The sequence below is a fragment of the Jaculus jaculus genome, chromosome 1 (genome assembly GCF_020740685.1).
Source record: "Jaculus jaculus isolate mJacJac1 chromosome 1, mJacJac1.mat.Y.cur, whole genome shotgun sequence".
Lineage (NCBI taxonomy): Eukaryota > Metazoa > Chordata > Mammalia > Rodentia > Dipodidae > Jaculus > Jaculus jaculus.
The window spans coordinates 221114935-221122627 of NC_059102.1; positions in this window are offsets into that span (position 1 = coordinate 221114935).

The window sequence follows — 7693 nt, forward strand, 5'->3', positions numbered from 1 at the left end:
GTTTGGGGTGTACTTATGGGTATTATAGCCAGTGTTCCATTGCCAGTGTTTGGTACACTCTCCTGTTGCTATTGCCCACTTTATGTTGACCAGAGGGTGATTTCCACCCTTTGCTCATGCCACCGTTTTCCTTGAGTCTGTAAGCCAAAATAAACCTTTTTTCCCCCCAAAAGCTGCTTTTGGTCAGGTGATTTCTGCCAGCAATGTGAACCTGACTGCTACACGTGGGTTCTGGGGAATCAAACCTGGGTCATTAGCCTTTGCAGGCAAGCATGTGAATTGCTGAGCCATCTCTGCAGACCTTAATATTTTTATTTATTTACTTATTGGATAAAGAGAGAAAGGACAGGAAAAGAGAGAAATGCCAGGGCCTCTTACCACTGCAAACAAACTCCAGATGCATTTGCCACTTTGTGCACCTGGCTTTATGTGTATTGGGGACATACTGGGGAAATCAAACCCAGGCCATCAGGCTTTACAAACAAATGCTTTTAACTGCTGAGTCCCCCAACATTTTTAGATGGGTTCTGAGAATTGAACTCAGGTCCTCATACTTATGAGGCAAACATGTTACCCACTGAGCTATCTCCTCAGCCCCTTGTATGTTCTTTTATGACCTGGGCATGGTGCTAGGCTTGCTCTGTGTAAATGCATTTCATTCCATTACCAATCCAGGAGGAAGCTAAAGAGATGAGTCCTCTCATTTCTCCCTGGGCCTCATTTTCATCATGTCTGCCTGTTGGCAATATCCTTTCAGTTACCAACTGCTCAGCCTTATGTACATCCCAATACATGGCATGTGCAGTGGTGAGCTGTGGTATCCTGGTGCACAATGGTTAACTGCCATACCTGGCTGAGTGCCCAGCTAAGCCTGTGCCTGACAGCCAAACAATTTCTTTCATTATCCCAGTTGCTGGGAGAATGGGGCGGAGAAAAAACAGAAAGTATCTAGGACAAAAGCCACTAGGGCTGCCAGAGGCTTGTCTTCCTGGTGGCTGTAATCCCAGAAAACTTGCTTTTCCAACTCACTTCCTCTGAAGGCTTTTGAATTGGTCCTTGCACCACAAGTTAGAGCCAGAGGGAAGCCCAAGTCCCCAGGGAAAGCCAGAAGGCAAGCCCTGCCCAGAGCCCCTGTTCTCAAGATCTCTTGGCTTTGTGGAGGTGTCTGCATTCACACACGCTGTTTGCAGAGCAATTCCCATGTGTGCAGCATGCTGGCCTTGGCAGTCGAGGTTCTTGCACCAGTGCAACTGACTTTCTTGAGGGAGAGACAGTGAACAAGTAGAAATGTGTCTGCCGATGGTGAGTTCCATACAGAGAATTAAAGCAGGGTGGATGGCACTGGAAGGGACTGAAGGGTCATTAAGTAAGAGACAGTCAGAGAGCCTCTCAGAGGAAGTCTTTAAGCTGCAATGGGAAAGAATGAAAGCTGGAGACTTGGTTTACGATGTGCGAAGGCCTTGAGGCTAAAATTTTGGTACACGAGGGTGGTTACTGGTCCTCTTCTGCTCTCCTCCTCCATGTTCTTCTTTCTTCTCCTCCTCTTCCTCCCCCTCCTCATTTTCCTCCTCCTCTTTTTGTCTCCTCCTTTTCTTTCTGGGTTTCTGAGACAGGGTCTCATGTAGTCCAGGCTGGTCCTGAACTTGCTTTGTAGTCAAAAATAACACTGAAGCTGGGCATGGTGGCACATGCCTTTAATCCCAGCACTCGGGAGGCAGAGGTAGGAGGATTGCAGTGAGTTTGAGGCCAACCTGAGACTACATAGTGAATTCCAGGTGAGCCTGGGGCCAGAGTGAGACCCTACCTCGAAAAACAAAACAAAACAAAACAAAAGTATAACACTGAATTCCTGATCCTCCTGCTTCCACCTGCCAAGTGCTGGGGTTACAGGCAATTACTATGTCTGGGCTTATGCAGCGCTGAGGATAGACCGGGGCTTCCTGTATGCAGGTGAGCACTGGACCACTGAACTTCCCCAGACCTCCTGGAGATACCTTTGAGTTTGGAGAGTGCTTTCCACCTCTAGTGGATGGAGCCAGGGCTGGACAGGACAGCTCCCACTACAGTGATTTAGTCTCAAATGTGATGTAGAAATTGAGCAAGCCTAGGCTACAGAATACAAAACCCCTGGGCGAATGTCAAGGGTAACAAATGATCCTGTGAGCTCCAGGAAGCAGTAGTCAGGGAAAATGAAAATGTATGGGAGAAAGCCAGGCATGGTGGTGCACGCCTTTAATCCCAGCACTTGGGAGGCAGAGGTAGGAGGATTGTCATGAGTTCAAGGCCACCCTGAGACTGCATAGTGAATTCCAGGTCAGCCTGGGCTAGAGTGAGACCCTACCTTGAAAAACCAAAAAAATAAATAAAATAAAATAAAATAAAAAAAAACGTGTGGGAGAGTGAGCCAGTCTAGGGGCCTGGTGACCATCAAGGAAATGGAGAAAGGAACAGAAATGGGCATGGGGGGTGTGCAAGTTCCAGATCAGGAGACTCATAAGAGAGCTCTAGAAGAAGGCACAGAGCCACATGCAGCCTAGAGGTAGGTAATCAGGGTTGTTTCTACCAGAGGACATGATGGCATATGGGAAGGATTGGTTTGCTGGATTTAAGGTCCTTGGAGAAGGGTCCATCAGTGTATCCCCAACTGATCCTTATGGGCTAGTGAGAAAATTCTTATTTGGAATCAATTTCCTCATCTGTAAAATGACAACAGCCAGTTCTACGTATTGGACATTCTGTGTGTGTGTGTCTGTGGGGGAAGGGTGGGGGCTGAGGTATGGTTTCACTCTAGCCCAGGCTGACCTGGATGGAAATCACTATGTTGTCTCAGGGTGGCCTTGAACTCACGGTGATCCTCTTACTTCTGCCTCCTGAGTGCTGGGATTAAAGGTGTGTGCCACCATGCCCAGCTAAATTTAGTCTTTTGAGGCAGGGTATCCCTCTAGTCCAGGCTAACCTAGAACTAATGGCTATCTTCCTCCTCCTATTATGAGGATCTTGGAAATTTAAGGCCTGAGTCACCAGCCACCTGCACGTCAATTTTTTTTTTTTTTTCTGTCACTTCTGCAATGAACCCTGAGCCTTGGAGGGTGTGACAGAGATGCTTAAGTGCTGAACTTTCCTCTTTACTTCTTCTCAGCACTATGGTGACTTTTGAGTTATCCCAGTGGTCACCACCATCTGGAAGGAGAAGCTTCTCTAAAAAAAAGTGACAGTAGCATTAATATATGGATGTGAAGTGCTTACAGGGAAGTTTGGTGAGCATAATGTGCATTTAGCAAGACAAGAGGTGTGACACTCCTAAAGCTCATGACCTCTCCCACCTTAGGCTTTTAAAAATATATATTTATTTTTATATTTTATCATATATATATTTTTTTTGAGAGAGAGAGTGAGAAAGAGATAGAAAATGGGCACACCAGGGCCTTTCAGCTGCTGTGAAAGACACCAGATTTATGTGCCCCCTTATGTGGGCATATGTGGCATTACATGCTGGCATCACATGTCTGGCTATATGTGGGATTTGGAGGATTCAAACAGGAGTTCTTAGGCTTTGCAGGCAAGCGCCTTAACCGCTCAGCCATCTCTCCAGCCCCTTTTTAAATTATTTATTTATTTATTTATTAGAGACAGAGAGGACAGAGAAAGAGGAAGAGGAAGAGAATGGCCACCAGCCACTGCAGACGAACTCCAGACACATATGCCACTTGTGCATCTGGCTTAAGTGGGACCTGGAGAATCGAACCAAGGTCCTTAGGCTTCACAGCCAAGCACCTTAACTGTTAAGCCATTTCTCCATCCCACCACAGGCTTTTGGTAAGTTTTTAATACCAGGCATGTATTTCCTCCCATAGAGTGGGCCTCCAGTCCAATTAGAGAGAAGTTGGTTTCCCCTGTAACAGTCAGTATTGCATCCCTTTGGTCATTTGGCCTGGCTGGCTAAACTTGAGGCTTGCAGTGTCCACTGTTTTCACTGCTGATGACTCGTGTCTCCCATTTGGGCTGCATGCAGTACAGCTTTTTCCAGCTTTCTGTCAGTTGGTCTACAGGGAGGAGGCTTTCAGGTCAACCCCAGCTTGATTTCTCAGTGATCTTGCAGCCCAGGCATGTGGACTCTTCAGCAACAGGGTTTTACCATCTATTTCTGGTGGGAAACCAGGAGCCTTGACAATAGCCTGTAATGTTTTGGGGGCGTTAGGGACCTCTCTGGCCAACAACTCACTGTAAGGTATCCCATCCCTGGCACTGAAAATTTTCTAGTAACAGTCTATGGCTTCTTGGGTGTGCCATTGGCCAAAATAGTAGGTTTTCATATGGCTTATTCACAATATCTTGAATTTCTATTATCCCTGCCCCAACCCTTCTTTTACTCAATTTCTTCCCCTGACTTCACTTAGTAATCTGTTTACTTACATATATACAATATCATCCCCTTAAGTCCTCCTCTCTCCTCTCTCCCTTTTTAAAAAATTTCGTTAAATTAATTATTTATTTGAGAGAGAGAGAAAGAGGGAGGGAGGGAGGGAGATAGAGAGAGAGAGAGGGAGAATGGGTGCATCAGAACCTCCAGCCACTGCAAACAAACTCCAGATGCATGCGCCCCCTTGTGCATCTAGCTTACGTGGTTCTGGGGAATCAAACCGAGGTCCTTTGGCTTTGCAGGCAAACACCCTAAGCACCAAGGTATTTCTCCAGCCCTGCTACCAATTTTATTATTTATTTGAAAGAGAGAGGGGGGGGGGCAGGCAGACAGATAGAGAGAGAATGGGTGCTCCAGGGCATCCAGCCACTGCAAACGAACTCCACACGCGTGCGCCCCCTTGTGCTAACCTGGGTCCTGGGGAATTGGTCCTTAGGTTCACAGGCAAGCACTTAACCGCTAAGCCATCTCTCCAGCCCCCTGCTACCGATTTTTAAGTCCAACACACCCACAATTCTAAACATTTATAGCTAGGATCCACATATGAAAGTGAACATGTGATGTTTGGCTTTCTGGCATGGGTTACCTCACCTAGTAGAATCCTTTCCATTTCCCTGCAAATTTCTTTTTTCTTCACTGCTGAATAGAACTCCATTGTATAAATGTGCCACATCTTTATTATCCACTCATTAGTTGAGGGACGACTAGGCTGGTTCCATTTGTTTTTGTTGTTGTTGTTTACTTGTTTATTTGAGAGCGTCAGACACACACACACACACACACACACACAGAGAGAGAGAGAGAGAGAGAGAGAGAGAGAGAGAGAGAGAGAGAGAGAGAGAGAGAGGGAGGGAGGGAGGGAGGGAGGGAGGGAATGTGTGTGCCAGGGCTTCCACAGCCACTGTACACGAACTCCAGATGCTTGTGCCACCTTGTGTACCTGGCTAACGTGGGTCCTGGGGAATCGAGCCTCCAACTGGTGTCTTTAGGCTTCACAGGCAAGCGCTTAACCACTAAGCCATCTCTCCAGCCCTGTTTTTTATTTTTATTTTTCCAAGGTAGGTTGTCACTGTAGCCCAGGCTGACCTGGAATTCGCTGTATCAACTCATGGTGTCCTCCAACTCAGGGTGGTCCTCCTACCTCTGCCTCCCATGTGCTGGGATTAAAGGAGTGCGCCACCATGCCCAGCCATAGCTACTGTGAATAGAGTGGCAGTAAACATGGTTGAGCAACTATCTCTAAGGTAGTGGGACAAGTCCTTAGGGTATATGCCTTGGAGTGCTATAGGTGGGTCATATGGTAAATCTATTTTTAGCTGTCTCAGGAACCTCCACACTTACTTCCACAATGGCTGGACCAGACTACATCCCCCCAGCAGTGTAGAAGAGCTCCCCTTTCTCCACACCATCACCAATATTTATTGTAAATTGTTTTCTTGATGTTAGCCATTTTGACAAGAATGAGATGGAGTCTCAAAGTAGTTTTAATTTCCATTTCCCTGATGGTTAAGGATGTAGAACATTTTTTAGATGTTTATATGCCATCTTTACTTCTTCTTTTTTTGGATTTTCAAGGTAGGGTCTCACTGTAGCCCAGGCTGACCTGGAATTCACTATGGAGTCTCAGGGTGGCCTCAAACTCACGGTGATCCTCCTACCTCTGCCTCCTGAGTGCTGCAATTAAAGGCATGCGCCACCACACCGGGCTTGTTTACTTCTTCTTTTGAGAACTCTCTAGTTCCCTAGCCCATTTCTTTTGAGGCAAGCCCAAAGACCGGCTTTTTTTTTTTTTTTTTTTTTTTTAATGTGAGAGAGCGAGAAAGAGATAGAGAGAGAAAATGAATTGGCACACCTGAGCCTCAGCCATTGCAATCAAACTCCAGATGTGTGAGCCCCCTTGTGTGCATGTGTGACCTTGCACCTTTGCATCACTGCATCTGGCTTACATGGGACCTGGAGAGTTGAACACGAGTCCTTAGGCTTCATAGGCAAGCACCTTGACTGCTAAGCCATCTCTCTAGCCCACATAGCCCATTTCTCAATTGGGTTGTTTGATTTCTTATTATTTAGTTTTCTGAGCTCTTTGTATATCATATATATATATTTTTTCTTTTTTTTTTTGAGGTAGGGTTTCATTCTAGCCCAGGCTGACCTGCTATTCCCTATATAGTCTCAGGGTTGCCTTGAACTCATGGCGATCCTCCTACCTCTGCCTCCTGAGTGCCGAGATTAAAGGTATGTGCCATCATACCTAGCTTGTATATCCTAGATATTAATCCTCTGTCAGATGTATAGCTGGCAAAGATTTTCTCCCATTCTGTAGGTTGTCTCTTTGTTTTATTCACAGTGTCCTTTGCTGTACAAAAGCTTTGAAATTTCATTAGATCCCAGTGGTTGATTAGTAGTTTTATTTCCTGAGCAACTAAGGTAGGTTATATTCAGAAAGTAATTGTCTATGCCAATATATTGAAGGGTTTCCCCTGTTTTTCCCTCTAGAAGTCTCAGAGTTTCAGGTCTGATAGTAAGATCTTTGATTTATTTGGACTTGATTCTTGAGCATGGAGATAGATAGGATTTATTTCCATCTTTCTACATAAAGGTACCCAGTTCCCCCAGCACCATATGCTAAAGAGGTTGTCTTTTCTTCAATGAATATTTCTGGCATTTTTGTCAAAAAATCAGATGGCTGTAGCTGCCTAGATTTACATCTGGGTCCTTGTGGAGAGCTGCGATGTGCCGCGCCCTAAAGATGGCGTCGGCTTCCGCCTTCTGCTAGCCCGATAGCAAGCGCTCTCTGGGATAAACAAGTCCTTATTTGGCTGAGGCTGCTGAACTAATTCTGCTTCCTTAATCGTGGACCTATCTGCATGGGCCACGTGGCTCACTAGGGTTGGCTAGCGCAGGACTACTTAGCTTGTGGGTGGGCTCCCCCTGGGGTCAGAAGATTGTTCAAGGTTCCTGAATAAACTGCTTAAAGAAGAGCTCTCCAGTCGCGTCATTCTTGCTGGTCGAGGTGGTCGTGACAGGTCCTCTACTCTGTTCCATTGGTCTATGTGTCTTTGTGCCAGTACCATGCTGTTTTTATTACTATAGCTTTGTAATATAGCTTAAAATTAGGTATAGTGATATCAACAGCCTTATTTTTGTTGCTTCAAATTGTTTTGGCTTTTCAGGATTTTTTTGTGCTTCCAAATGAATATGAAGATTTTTTTCCCCATTTTTATGAAGAATACCAGTGGAATTAAAAAATTATTTTTTGCTTTTATTTTTATT